Source organism: Danio rerio, chromosome 21 (genome assembly GCF_049306965.1).
Source record: "Danio rerio strain Tuebingen ecotype United States chromosome 21, GRCz12tu, whole genome shotgun sequence".
Classification (NCBI taxonomy): Eukaryota; Metazoa; Chordata; class Actinopteri; order Cypriniformes; family Danionidae; genus Danio; species Danio rerio.
Window position 1 is genome coordinate 22,108,798 of NC_133196.1, and position 14,410 is coordinate 22,123,207.

Consider the following 14,410-nt stretch of genomic DNA (forward strand, 5'->3'; position numbering starts at 1 on the left):
TTTAAATTTCTTGACGTTAAAATAAGACCCAAATCCCAGTGATTTTGACGCCCACCGTAACATGACATAGGAGTGCGGTCCCCCATCTCCCCAAAAAATATCTTTTTTTTTTGTGTTTAAGTGGGTAGCAGTGGGTAGCACGTTCGCCTCACAGCAAGAAGGTCGCTGGTTCAATCCTCGGCTCAGTTGGCGTTTCTGTGTGGAGTTTGCATGTTCTCCCTGCGTTCGTGTGGGTTTCCTACGGGTGCTCCAGTTTCCCCCACAGGTGAATTGGGTAGGCTAAATTGTCCGTAGTGTATGAGTGTGTGTGTGTGTATGTGTGGATGTTTCCCAGAGATGGGTTGCGGCTGGAAGGGCATCCGCTGCGTAAAAACTTGCTGGATAAGTTGGCGGTTCATTCGGCTGTGGCGACCCCGGATTAATAAAGGGTCTAAGCCGACAAGAAAATGAATGAATGAATGTGTTTAAAAGACATACAGCCCTCATGGAAAGCACTTCAAAGTGAGTTACAGGGAATAAATTCCTATTTTAGGGTTAAACATTCCTTATTACATATTTAATGCTTAATGACGATGGAAAAATTATCTAACCAAAATGTTTACTTTTTCACTAAAGTTATTTGAAACATTAACTCTTCCACTTCGCTTGCCTCTATTATGGTTTCCACATAATTTTATTTGACGTGAACACTAAAATGGCATGTACATACAAAACCTCAAGTGCTCAAGGCTTATATTACATTCGCGTTGTTTATGCGGCCTAATGAGAAGCAAAGAAAACATTAAAGACATATGGCTCATTCCAGACTTGTGGTTATACGTTTCCAATGTATTTTCCTTGAGCTGGAATGATATACAACAAATGTCTAATTTATACTGAATCCACTATTAAAGGTCCCATCAATTTAAAAAAAAAGTTTTATAAATGTTAATCTTAAGGATGTCTGTTTATAATGTGTTCCAAAACAGAGGAAAACAATTGTATTTAGAAGATATAAATATCAAACGCTTGCAGTTTGTCACTTCTACCAAAATGAATTAACGTTTTTAGCTTCTTTAGTTTCTCATCAACGCTTGACTAACCAAATGCTTTCTAGTATCAGACATGCCCGGCTCCCTTCAAGATGCTTCTTATTTGCTTTGCTTCTTCAGGTTTCAGTCGAGATTACTTCAAATTTTGAATTAAAAAGGCACATTTCAAAGCATTAACATTTTTAATGTAAAAAATGCAAAGTGCTTAAATGTGAAGTGGAACATTTGAACTCAAACAGTTTGAGTTTACAATAACACAGTTTTTAAACTATTCAAAATGGCAATTAGACTTATTATTAAATCATTTTCCTTCAGTTTAGTTCTTTATTTATCAAGGGTCGCCATGATGTAATGAAATGCCAACTATGTTAGCATATGTTTTACGCAGGGGATAACCCAATTCACCAATACCACATGTCTTTGAAAGTTGTGAGAAACCGGAGCACCTGGAGAAAACTAGGCATGGAACGAGAACCGTGTTCAAGGTATATTGTGATTTGCAAAATTTAAGATTTAAGATTTTAAAACTAAAATTTTGCTATGCCGTTCCTAAGGTATGAGTGAGATTTTTTATTTACCTTTTTGTTTTGTTTTTTAGGGCCACAGTTTCTCCAGTAGAAAATAACTCCAAAGATGCCGTTTAAAATTGTAAAAAAAAATCTGTGATTTTAAAACAAAAGAAGGCAGCAGAAGTCAATGATATTTAGGCTGACATATTTACTGCACCAAAATATTAAAAATGTTTCTCAAATCAAAAATATATTGTGTACAAAGGGGAAAAAGGATTTGTTTTTTACCCAGACAATTAAAAAGAATATATTTTACAGTAGTAATCTCGATACCGTGATACCGCAAAACCGTGATATTTATATCCAAGGTTATCATACCGTCAGAATCTTATATCAGCCCATGCCTAGAGAAAACCCACAAAAACACAGAAAGAACATGCAAACTCCACACAGAAATGCTAACTGACCCAGTCGGGACTCGAACCAGTGACCTTCTTGCTGTAAGGGTGACAGTGCTAACCACTAAGACACTGGGCTGTAATAGACTTATTATTTAATGATCATTTTTTACATAATACCTTTATTTTACCCAGAAAAACCTCTTGAGATTTGTAATCTCTTTTTCAAGAGTGCCATCAATAATCAAAGCAGAATGTATGATTCAGGAGCCAGAAACAGGCAAAAATTACTACAGCCCACCTATACGGTAAAAAAGAGTATTTTTTGAAAAGGTCTCGCCCCAATGACAGATTTTGTACCTTTGAGTATATGGAGCCTTTGTTAACATTTTCCAGACAAAATGTCCCTAAAACACAAACATTATTTTTAAGAGATAAATTGATGTAACTTTATATTGTTTAAAACTGTTTCATTAATTTTTTTGAAAAACAAGAAGGTTTATGTTGAAGATACAAAATGTACCTGTAATTCTAGAATTACCCATACTGTCACGATTATCAGCTGAAGTGCCAATGAGACTCATTACAGGGCACATCAGCCATCTGTATATGCTATCTTCTATTCACCTGGACTACAACTCCCATGATGACACATTGCACCAATCAACACCCACAACAGACAGCTGTTAACAATCTGGACTCTGCCGCACCCACACATACAGACCTGCACACACACACAGCTGAAGATCATTAACACTGATTCACTATATGAATTCCATTTACAAAGCATCGCTTAGTCTTGTTTTTAAGTTATGAACTTTACTCAGTGTTTCTTTCTTCTTGTTTTGCCTTGTCTGTTCTGTTGACCTTGTGCTGTTTTTGGATTGTATCATTGTTTTATGCCTGCCCTGACCTTTTGCCTGTCTCTTGGATTAGTCTTTGTGGATTAGACTTATGCTCTTGTTTGTGGCAGTTTTGACCCCTGCCTGATGGACCACCCTCTTAAATAAATATAATTAAGCTGCACATGGAACGTCACCCCTGTTGTTTATAACACATAGACATATCCTTTTTATTAATGTATTTTTATTTTAAATATAAATGTTCTTTATTGGCATTGAGGATCCCATGAATAACTTTTAGCACCCAAAGAACATTTTTTTACTAAATCTTTTAGATGTTTTTCACATACAAAATGGTTCACTCTGAGACCAAACTTGTTCTTCTATGGCAGGAGTAGGCATACTCAGTCTTGGAGGGCCAGTCAAAGTTTTGTCCAAACACATTTGAACATGCTAAATATAGCCAGTGTCTTTAAGATCACTAGAAAGCTGCAAGCAGGTGTGTTTGATTGGGCTCTCCAGGACTGAGTTTGCCCATCCCTGCTCAATAGCATAATCTGTGAAAACTTTTGGAACCTTTTTTTTTAAGTTTACTTTTTACCAAAATGCTCAAACCCCTTGTTTGTTGCTGATTGTTTGGTTTCCTGGAGACATCCAAGGTAACTTTGAATTCCAAATCATATAACAGTGTAATTTCAGATTCATAATTGTATACATTTGTTAGAAACTCTCGAGATGCAGTCTTAATCTGAGGATAAAAGACTCACAGCACATCTAACTGAGGTTATTTGGCCTGTGGTGTTCGGTGTCAGAATCTAACTGTTCTGTTTCCAAGTGCTGTTATTGTGGTAGTCTGGAAGTTTCTCTGCAGCTGTCAAACTTCTCAAAAGGGAACGACCTTTGACCCTGCTCTTTAGTAGCTTTGCAGTGTAATTCGGTCTGGTCTTCACAGCTTACTTTGCACAAGTGAAGAACATATTCTTTAACCCATGTGTACTGTTTAAATTTCCTACACTTTTGTTATGTTAGGGATGAAAACATCCACTGAATTAAACTACTGTAAAATGCATCAGATAAATATTGTTTTAAATTTTTTGAGCATAAATCTGTTTTTAAAAATCACAGTATATTAACTCTTCAATTGCCAAATTCACAAATGATGTCACTGATTTGGTGAGAAAAACACACAAAATGCCGTATTTTCAATATAAAAAGTAATTGTGGACTGGATTTTTTTCCTTTTATCACAGTCTTGGACATTTGAAAGATTAGTAACAACATTGCCTTTGATGTAATGTAAAATTTTCACTTTTTCTCCCTAATTTACAGTTAGTGGTTGTTTTAGCCCCATCCGCTTGTTAAGTCATGACGTATTATTGACGTATGGAATACTGTTTCTGGGTCCAAGCCGCTACTTATTTTAATTGAGAAAATATTTGTTTCTATGACCACTTAGTCATATCACACATTAAAAAGAATTGTATATAAAATCAAAGTGTACACAACAGTCTCTGGACATGCTGCATCACAATTAACAAAATTTGTAACAATTTCTAAAAAATGTATGACTTTCTGGCTATCAGATATTAGGCCTCAATATATACAATCCGATCGTTTATTATTAGCATTTTATATGTCTCCCCATACAGTTTAATAAAGCACTTGGACCCGGAAGGATAGACTTCCATTATAACCACATTTGACAACACGTTCTCACTCCCAACTCGTCACATACTGACGCTTGGTCAGGAACCCTCGGCGTAAGTTATTGACGAACAGGGTACCCCTTTAGCGTCAAATTTAGACGTGCAGGGATTCCCTATAGAATCTGTGCCTGAGCCTGAGGCGTCATAGGGAGACGCTGGAGGCTCGTATACTTACCAATAGATGTCAACGCAATTTTTAAAACCTGATTTACGTCTATTATCTTAGTTTTCTTATTTTAAAATATGTAATTTTTATTTTGTTCATGAAAAGCGTCTGTAAACTGGGTCGAAACTACTTTATGAATAAACTTCGGTCCACGTGACATCTCTTAACGGTGAGTTTAACGCCGCTCTGCTATTGGTCAAACTGCATCAGCGGTGAGTTCACAGATGAGTTCAACTGTCAACATTAAATAGTATGTTAATGCTTCATAATGTATTTTTATTGGAGATTTGTTGGTGTTTATAAATATGTTATCATTTACTTTATATTTAATGAGTGAAATTATATTCGGTTGCCCAGTTTAGAGTAACTATGCCTAATAAAACTTTGATTCATTCATATTATTTATTGTTTTTTTACTTTAAAAAATATTGCATTTCAGGTACTAAGTTTAAAAATGTTTTTGGCTGATATTTTTTTTATTTTAAATGATTCATTGAAGTTGGGGTCATTGTATGTGGCGATCTATTTTTTACAGTCTATGCTCGCTATCCCAAGGTTCATTGCGATCCCAAGGTTCACTGCGTTTTCCACAAGGTAAGTAAAAAGTAAACAAATAAAGACGATTTGTTGATAAAGCATGTACTGTAAACTAGCGACGTTAACTAATTACATCAAGTTATTAAAAATATATTTTTCTCACATATAACATTGGTCATGCATTAGAACAATATATACATTTTAAGATAAGGAACAGTGTAACCAGATTGTTGTTTTCCACAATAGAATTCGTGCAAAATCTATATATAATCTGCAATATGCAACTCTAATAATACAAATGTATTCGTAATTGTTTTAATATTAAAGAACATCAAGTGTTTCCAAACGTTTATTGTAAAAACAATTATTTTCCATGCCTTTAAAGGAAAAAAGGCAGAAATTTTGCCCGTCTGAGCACATTTTATTCATTTTACAACACAAAACTAAACAAAAAACAGCTTAATCTACCACACACACACACACACACATATATATATATATATATATATATATATATATATATATATATATATATATATATATATATATACATATATATATATATATATATATATATATATATATATATATATATATATATATACATACATATATATACATATATATATATATATATATATATATATATATATATATATATATATATATATATATATATATACAGGTGTAAATTATAAGGTGTTCACTGTTCAGATATGAATATTCTTCAGGTTCTTTAGATTTCTTTAAAAATCCAATTTTGTTTTCTAATAATCAAAAAGTTAAATCACTTTACCCATGTTTATATGTTAAATTGCACTTGTCTCTCTCTCTATCTCTGTTAACACATTTGTATTTGTTTGATTCATTCTTGTGTCTTTCAGCCTGTTTCTGCCTATCACCATGAGTGATTCCTTTATACTCAGATTTATCATCAAGATCTCAATTATAAGCTTAAGTCTTGATGACAACTTGATGATCTGCAGGAAGCACCACCATGTAAGGAAGGCCAAGACCACTCTGGAATCAGTCAAGGGTTAGTGAAGTTTTTCATTCCATGTATATTAAATGTCTACATTGTTTAGGCATATATGATTGTATGAGATAAAATGCATTTATTCTTTCACTACTATTGTAATCACAGAAAGAGACGCATTAGTTTTACTATTACTATTGTTTATGACAAACATTAAAAAACTACAGCATAAGCTCACAAAATATTGTGGCCTAACTGTTTAAAACTATTTGTTCTGGGTGTTGATAGTGGCCAATCATTTTTTTCTTTTTCAGAAAGTATTTTGTTTTGTCTGATTTTATGACACCTTATAGGCCATCAACTGTCCACATTGGGGTTTAGGAAATTAGAACTGCTTATGCTGCTTGTCAACTAGTCTTAGGATAAGTTAGAAATGTTATAAATGTACATTTTTTGTTGTTTTTATCTGGTACAGCTCATAGGAACTCCAATCTTCCCAACTGTGAGAGAGCCTTGCTCCAGTGACTGTCAGTGTGTACTTCATTGTTTCCATTAGTCCCTGTATCCGTAGACCTAGATGACAGTGGGCTAGAGTCAAATTTTGTTTTTATTTAAACTAAGGCATACTGATGGCCTTTTTATCTCAGATTTGGTCATGCACGTATTAATATATCCTAAAATATTTTTATATTCTTTCCATTGGTGGAAAAGATGTTGGTATAATTATTTTAAATGGACTGCTAAGATCTCAGCAGACATTTTTCTGAGATATTCTTGAGTGGGAGTCTGTGCAATACAAGGTGGATAGTATTTGTAAGGAAGAGCCCTTCATCTGTCCTGCTTCCACACTAGATATACTGCCAATTTAAGTAGATGTGAACCATAAGCATAACCATTTCAAGAATGCACAAGGTACTTTAAACTGTATGTGTTGAAACTAAATTAACAAGAAAACAGCTCTTTGATGTTCACCTAGTAAAATTAGATTAGAAGATATAAACTGTTATGCACTTGTTCTGTACTGTTTCATTCCTTTTTCCAAACACTGGCATTTTAAAGGTTTATTTACAGCTAAGGATTAAGGATTGACAGGAAGATTTGTGGACTACATCAACTAATGACACTACGTCCAAAAGAGTTGCAAAAAGCTGTCCAAAGTTTCAGCACCATCTTTAAGCCCATGATTTTAGTGTGTTTCATGCCTAAGCACATGAGTTTATATCTGAGATAGATGAGCTATATGATTATCTTAAACTGATCTACAGGTAAATGCCAAAACTTATCGGTTTACTTATTTGTTTGTTTGTTTTTTTGTATATGTTAACCAGGTGAAATGGAGTGAGGCATACCAGGATATGCCTGGTTTTACTCTTGGGAAGGAGGTTGAACAGTGCAGTGTTTCTTCTATAGGATTGCAGTGACCAGACATGCTACTGTAACTCTCATGGTCATGTGCTGGAATTAGCAGATATTCAACAATTTGGCCATCTCGCCGACCTATTGATATCAGAAGGTAACAATATCCAGTAGAATTTGTTTTAGTTGTTCTGTAACCTATTTTAATAGTATTGTGATTTTTGATTGCTTATCACTGTAGACCGCAACAGCTCTGCAAAGCAAGTTGGAAAACAGAATCCATGAAACTGGCAGTGACTGGAAACCAATTGGAAGACTTTGGTCTGTGATGTAGAGGAGTGGGCAGACGGTGAGGACATTCTTATTAATATTAAATGTAGTCATGAAAAATTGTAAGTGTTACTATTACTGTCATTTTTTCAGTAGCAGAAGCAAAGACAACAAAAAACAGAAGTGATATGGATGTCTTTGTCATATGGCATGGTATGTACACTAGACTTCTGTCAGTGTTGATTCTTTAAAAGTTTACGTAAAATCCTTGTTATACAACTTTCTTTTTATGAATATATTTCAGACTCTGCTGACCCAGCAACAAAGAGGAGGGTGTTCAACATCATCCTGCTAGTCAGGATTCTTCAGGATCAGTGGATTCTTGTGGCAGAGATGGCCAACCACTATAAATACCTTTCAACTAATCCTGGTTCCTTCAAAGAACTTTCCTGCTTGTTTGCTACTGAAAAGTACTGGTATGTATTTGTATTATTTGGCTCAAACTTAAGCATAAGGTTACCCAGTCCAAATGATATTAATATATTTTTATGTTGTTGTGTTCTTCTTTTAAGATTCGACATGTGGCCTAAACGAAGAGGGGTTAAAAGGTCTATGGATCATCATTCTCAGAAAGCAACAAAATAACTGAGAAATAAACAACAATGTGATGGTGCAATCTAGAGACCTGCAAGGTACCTGCAAGTTTTGGCTGGAGCAGTAAAGAGACATTTTTTAAATAAAGCTCCAGCTGATGAGAATGACATTGACTGTGGATTTTCTTTTACTGTAATCCAGAAGAGGATGACCTTAACCCTGAATCTAAAGCATGTAATAAAATCTGTAAAAATAAAATAAAATTTTCATCATCTATAACCAAATTGTTGTCTCTTTTTTTTTAAATACATAGATATGTACAGTATGTAAGCATTCCTCTAAAATCAATCAGTGTTGTAAATTAAGAGCATTATTGTATGCCTAACTGCTTACAACATATAACGATTTAAGGAACTCTATATTAAAATAAAATGATTACATTAAATGACATTAAGAGCTTTTAAAATATTAATTTTATGATACATTTTCATGATAAATTTAATTTTTGCATATACTTGGCCAAAAAATGTACATTATTATGGTCAACTGCTCAGATACCTCCAGTCAATATGTGGCTGAGTCAGGCAACCAGACTTCTACCTCTGAAAAAATTAACCTATGATTTACATCAAAGATCTGATGGATCTATTTGGTCCTCATTGATTTAAAAAAAAAAAAATAATAATAATCTCCTTTTATTTTTGTCTTTACTTTGAAACATTTGTATTAATTTGTTAGAATGTCTAACAAAAAACTGCTGTATACTTGTGAGATAACAGTGCCACTGTTGTTATGCAGAAAATAAAAATTAACTTTGTATAATGTTTTATTGAATGCAAAATAAAAAAATAAAATATTTTCCAAGAGATGTGTTGCGGCTAGAAGAGCATCTGCTGCATAAAAACATGCTGGAAAAGTTGGCGGTTCATAGAGCTGTGGCGACCCCTGGTTAATAAAGGGACTAAGCCAAAAAGTAAAATAAAATATGTATTTTTTGTAGACATAGAACTTCACAGTAACTTATAAGTACAGCACAGAACTATTTTACTTCTAGTTTAGATAATTTAAAGGTTTGCATTTTTATTTTGTTGGTTATTGGCTATGTATTTTTAATCATTTGGAGGTTTGAACTATTCGCAGCATTTGAAAGGATATCTTATCGTCATTGTTACCTCATTTCTCACTATTTTCATGATTCTTACAATGCAGCAAATCTTAAAATCATTTGATCATAAAGAAAATAATTATCAAACTAACCCACATGCAGGACAAAGACATTATGTGGAATCATTAAACACAAGTTCATCCATTGTCATCAAAACATACTGTTACACAAACAGTTGAAGATTTAGAAAGTAAAAATAATCAGATAAAGAGTGGTTTTTAAACAAATACATTTCTTTAAAAAGGTTTTATTTAGAAACATTTACATATTTTAAAAGAGCTTTTATCCACATTTTAAATAAAGTGAAAACAATTAAATATCACATGATGACCATTAATGAAACACAATTACAGAATTACATCCACACATATTAAACTGAATTTATAATATTTGTGATGAACATAGATCACTATTGCTAATAACTTGTGATTAAAGAAGATACTAATGTTTAGCTTATTTTTACAGCTTTTTTTTTTTTTTACCACAACAGTACATGTGACAATACAATTTCTTGTCCATGTTGAATATAATGCATCTACATAGGTTAACTGCCCTTTTACTCAAAGGGGATGAGTAGAGCCCTGTAGAAAAGGAAAAAGTATTCACATTTCAAACGAAAAATGAGTGAGAGAATATCAGCAAGACTATTACCAATGCTATGTTCAATAAATAATGTTGGATATAATAGTCTGGTATATACTGATCAAGTCAATAAAAGCTGTTTAAAAAAATACTCATTGTAAAATAACAAATTTATGCCTGGCTTTTATATATGTCATAAATATATGCACAATGACCTTATTCAGATAGTCTTTAGTTCATAAAAAATTGTATTTGTTCCATTTTATTACAAAAAGGCTTTAAACTACATTACCCACAATCCTTTGTCGCTGTATAGATGGGACGGGAAAGACATGGCGCTACAAATTGTAGTTCATTGAAAGGTGTAGTTAGGGTTAAGTTTAGGGTTACGATCTTGGTTAATCGGTAACTATTTGAAACACAGCGATAACTCATTGATAAAGGACACAGTTAGTAAAGTGGCAAAGTTAGCAAAACATAGTTAGCAACACGAAGGATCTTTTAATTTGGCTTTGAAGTTATAGTCCAATCACAACGTCGCAATCTACGTCACACTTTGTCTCTATTTGGTAATCTTCCGGCTGAAGGTAGATTAATATAACCTTATAATATAACCTAAATATCAAAATGTGTATTAATATTACATGTTATTTATTGTCTTATTAAAAATACAAATGTATATTTACCGTGTGAGATTCCTTTGTGGGGGTAACCTGATGTAAAAAAATTATCATAGTAAAACCAGATCATAGGCAGTATACTTAATTTGAAATGAATAATAAAATAATAAAAAAGCTTCATGTTTGAAAACATTTCCAGCATTTCATGTAACTAAACCCTGCATCCTCCAGGTATACAAATATAAATATATATCAAACTTAAATGACAAATATAGTGCCCATTAAATAGTATAAATAGTAGTTCATTGTAAATGAGTATACAAATAAACACAATACATTTTTAATGAAACATTTATAATTTATTTATAATGCCACAAAAAAAAAAATCACGCAAACATGCAAAAACATATATTTTATAACAGTTTTTAATGCAATAATATATTACCATACATATATAAATGATTAAAAACAATTATAATTGAAGGAAATGTATATATTGTATTATTATTATTATTATTATATTTATTTTGTGATATTTATTCATGTCATACATCTGGTATGTCAAGCTCAAGTAAAACTGCACTGCAAAAAATATTTTCAAACGATGGCTTTGGAAATGCCATTATAATAAACAGCTTTCACAACAACAAGAAGTCAAGTTCATGACAAATGCAAATTATGTTTATAATAACAACTTTCTGAACTTAAACATCAAAAGTAGAATAAGTTCAAAACATATTCAAGTATTTACTGAAGAATAGCAAAAACTATTTTTACAAAACACTGAGAACCAAAGTGTGCTTGGTGAGTCCAGGTGTTTATGCTGACTAGACTGTCATATTGCAATCCGGTCAGCATGAGGAGACTTGGGCGTAAAGTGTCAGGAATTCCTGGAGGGCTCCCATGTGTTATTCCAGGTTTTGCCACTGTAAAGTATTAGAAGTGCACAACATCATTACTGAACAAAGAATGAGCGTTAGGTTTCATTTAGAAAGTTCAGTGATATTTATTTATATATGTAAAGTGTCATTAAACCTGGCACTCTTTAATTAACTGTATAATAGGTTAAACATTTCCAGCATGTTTCCATGTATTCCAAGCAGATCTGTCAGTTCTACAAACTCAGAGATCAGGATAGTAACTGCACTTCTCATTATGAACACCATTATCCTTCTCATACATTTTTATCACCACTGATGTCCACTGCTGTAGTTTTCATTGAAGGGAATGCTGACACAAATTCCAGCAAGTTTTTTTTTTAAATAGCAGAATATGGGTATTATTGGGCCAAAACCTTAAAAAATATAAGATGCAAGATTAGAATCTTGATGAACATATTGTTAATTCACTTCTTGCAATTTAAAACACACATCTCATGTTTGACTCATCAATTATGTGAACACTACAACAGCATACTGTGCTCCACCCTAAAAATATTTCTAAATTATAACAAGCTTATTGCTTTACATGGCTAAACATTTATTTTATGCCTGCATGATTCACTGCTATTACTGTAACCCATTAGACTCTTAACCCAAACTAGTTGACTTTATTAGAAAACTGCATAGAAACATGTTGCCTTAAACCCTTTATGTTTTTACACAAGGTGAAACTAAACAGCCCACTTTAAATTAACCAATAACCTTTACAATCTTCTTGAACTTACAGTTATATTTTAATTCAAGTATGGCTGTTAAGTTGCACATTGTATAAAATGTAATGGGTTTAAGGCACTGGGTTTCTATACAATTTTCTAGTAAAGTCAACTAGATTGGGTTAAAGCAGTAGTTCACTATTTACTCTCCCTCAAGTGGTTGTAAACCTTTTTTAAAAACTTCCAAGTTACTTTGTGTTAAACATGAAGGAAGTTTTTTGAAGAAAGCTGAAAAGCTGAAAACATTGACATGCATAGTAGGAAAAAACAAATACTATGGAAGTTAATGTTTGCAGGTTTTCATCTTTCTTTAAAATATAAATTTTTGTGTTTAACTGAAGAAAGGAACTCAGACATATTTGGAACAAGTAAAGGATGAGTCATTAATGACAGAATTTTCCTTTTTGGGTGAATCTCTTTAAGAGTATACTGAAAGAAATGTCCTACTCAATGTAGCTAACTTCAGCTGCATGTGTAGCCCCATAAATACTTATCTAGAAATCAAAACAATAATCACGTCAGTCCCATTTTAGGCCTTTTATATCATATTGGCCACAGAATGGACTACTTAGTGTTGCAATAAAAAAAATATAATAATAAAATTATGACTTACCACACAATACAAGACAAACAGTGAATTTTCAGCTCTGCCTTTGCTGTACACAAGATGAGGTTCCAGCTTCAACACTGATCTTGAGTGGGGCAGCTGTGCAGCTCTGTGAGGTTGTGACTGTTCAGATGCAGTGCTGTGAAGAGTTCTTTATTAAAAGAAAGTACATTCTTTTAAAATCTGTACATAACAACAAAGAAAAAACAATGATTTTAAATAATGATTAATTCTGAACAAAAACCTTACCCTTAGTCAAGATGAATTCATATGTCAAAAGTTTCTGCATCTGAAATGAATAAAAACAGATGTGACATTTGTTAAACCCACTAAACTACTAGATACATCAGTACTGCATTAAGCAGTTGTAAAGAAATGTAAGTGTAGTCCAAAATGAGCCTTAATCTCTTTAAGATAATGATTTAAAAAAACGTTGCTTGTGTTAAAAACAATCCAGCCACTTGTAATACATTTGATCAATGGTAAATTTCTGAGAAGGTGCAAGGTAATCCTTGAGTTTTACCATTATCATCCTGACTGACATAATATTGGACAAAGAAGACAGCTTGTTGTGCCTCTTTACCAAAATTTAGAGATGATAGATTCTTTCTTTTATTAAATAAATTGGTAAAGGCCAAACTATACTGGTAATAGTGTAAGATATTCATTGTGTGACATCCATCAGCTTAAGTTATACTTGAGCTTTTGTTATGCTATATATATATATATATATATATATATATATATATATATATATATATATATATATATATATATATGTGTGTGTGTGTGTGTGTGTGTGTGTGTGTGTGTGTGTGTGTGTGTGTGTGTGTGTGTGTGTGTGTGTGTGTGTTTTAAGGCATGGAAAATAATTGTTATAACAATGTAGCCTTAAAACCTTTGGAAACACTTGATGTTCTTTAATATTAAAACAATTACGAATACATTTGTATTATTAGAGTTGCATATTGCATATTATATATAGATTTTGCACGAATTCTATTGTGGAAAACAACAATCTGGTTACACTGTTCCTTATCTTAAAATGTATATATTGTTCTAATGCATGACCAATGTTATATGTGAGAAAAATATATTTTTAATAACTTGATGTAATTAGTTAACGTCGCTAGTTTACAGTACATGCTTTATCAACAAATCGTCTTTATTTGTTTACTTTTTACTTACCTTGTGGAAAACGCAGTGAACCTTGGGATCGCAATGAACCTTGGGATAGCGAGCATAGACTGTAAAAAATAGATCGCCACATACAATGACCCCAACTTCAATGAATCATTTAAAATAAAAAAAATATCAGCCAAAAACATTTTTAAACTTAGTACCTGAAATGCAATATTTTTTAAAGTAAAAAAACAATAAATAATATGAATGAATCA

At 32.5% G+C, this 14,410-nt stretch overlaps 2 long non-coding RNA genes across 5 annotated transcripts; one reads left to right on the plus strand and one right to left on the minus strand.

The window, feature by feature from the left end:
* Positions 1–4,482: 4,482 nt before the first annotated feature.
* LOC141379852 (uncharacterized) lies at positions 4,483–8,666 on the plus strand. 4 transcript variants are annotated; one of them, XR_012396755.1, is made up of 8 exons: positions 4,483–4,864; positions 5,188–5,246; positions 6,074–6,225; positions 7,494–7,678; positions 7,763–7,870; positions 7,945–8,004; positions 8,096–8,267; positions 8,364–8,666. It is a non-coding gene; the product is annotated as an uncharacterized lncRNA (long non-coding RNA). The 4 variants fall into 4 exon arrangements; XR_012396756.1 differs by having other exon boundaries at positions 4,483–4,821; XR_012396754.1 differs by having other exon boundaries at positions 4,483–4,540.
* A 2,494-nt stretch (positions 8,667–11,160) lies between these two features.
* LOC137488283 (uncharacterized) lies at positions 11,161–14,236 on the minus strand. Its single transcript, XR_012396760.1, has 4 exons — positions 14,202–14,236; positions 13,263–13,302; positions 13,020–13,164; positions 11,161–11,678 (listed from the first exon to the last, which is right to left on the minus strand). It is a non-coding gene; the product is annotated as an uncharacterized lncRNA (long non-coding RNA).
* Positions 14,237–14,410: the final 174 nt, after the last annotated feature.